Genomic DNA, 1,442 nt, shown 5'->3' with positions numbered 1-1,442 from the left:
AGAAGTTCCATACTAGCCTGGCCAACATGGTGAAACCCAGTCTCTACTAAAAATACAAAAAGTTAGCCTGGCATAGTGGCACACCTGCAGTCCCAGCTTTTCCAGAGGCTGAGGCTGGAGGATCCCTTGATCCAGAAGGCTGAAGTTGCAATGAGCTGAGGTCGCACCACTGCACTCCAGCCTGGGCAACAGAGCAAGACTCTGTCTCAAAAATTAATAAATAAATGTAATAGAGATCAATTCTGAATCTTGCAAAATGTTTTAGGCTTTTGAAATGTGCATACCTTCCTATCCAGTAGTTCTACTTCTATTTTAAAATTTTTTTGTAGAGACAGGTCTCACTATGTTACCCAAGTAGATCTTGAACTCCTGGGCTCAGCCTCCCAGAGTGCTAAGATTACAGGTGTGAGCCACCACACTTGGCCAATTCTACTTCTAGAAATTTATTCTAATACAGTAATCAGAGTTTGACATAGAGATGTATGCATTAAGTTGAATAACATGAAATTGTTGATATTTGACCATTTTTCATCTACAACGACAATTATATATGGTTTAATCTAATATAAAGATGTTAATCACAGTGTTAATTATTATGTGGATAGGTAGGGATGAATGAAATGTTCAACAATAAAGTATTGATTAAATAAATTATGGCAACCCATATACTAGAATTCTATGAAGCCACTAAAAATTGTAATAATTGAAATGTATTTTTATTGTCACAGAATGAGGAGGTTCATGATGTATTATGGGGGAAAATGATACCATAAAACAGAATGTATAATATAATCTAATTTTTATTTAAAATTATATAAACATATATTTAGATTAAAAGATTAGAATAATATACAGCAAATGTTCACAGTAATTACCTTTGAGTTGTAGGATTGTGACATGGTGTGACTCTCTGTCCCCACCCAAATCTCATCTTGAATTGCGTCCCCATAATTCCCACATGTTGTGGAAGGGACCTGGTGATAATTGAATAATGGGGGCAGTTTTCTCCATACTGTTCTCATGTTAGTGAATAAGTCTCACGAGATCTGATGGTTTTATCAGGGGTTTCCACTTTTGCATCTTCCTCTTTCTCTCTTTGCCTGCTGCCATCCATGTAAGAGGTGACTTGCTCCTCTTTGCCTCCCATCATGATTGTGAGGCTTCCCCAGCCACATGGGACCATAAGTCCAATTAAACATCTTTCTTTTGTAAATTGCCCAGTCTCTTGAAAATGAAGTAATACAGATTGTGTGTCATTTTTAAAGTCTACATTAGGGTTTCTGGGTTTTTGTTTTGTTTTGTTTTGTTTTTTTAAGACAGGGTCTCATTCTGACGCCCAGGCTGGAATGCAGTGGTGCAATCTCAGTTCACTGCAACCTCTGTCTCCCAGGCTCGAACAGTCCGCCTACCTCAGTCTCCCAAGTAGCTGGGACTACAGGCAC

Source organism: Aotus nancymaae, unplaced genomic scaffold (assembly GCF_030222135.1).
Source record: "Aotus nancymaae isolate 86718 unplaced genomic scaffold, 86718_ANA_hifiasm-v0.15.2.pri h1tg000004l, whole genome shotgun sequence".
NCBI classification, from domain to species: Eukaryota; Metazoa; Chordata; class Mammalia; order Primates; family Aotidae; genus Aotus; species Aotus nancymaae.
Note: the sequence above shows the minus strand (reverse complement) of the source record.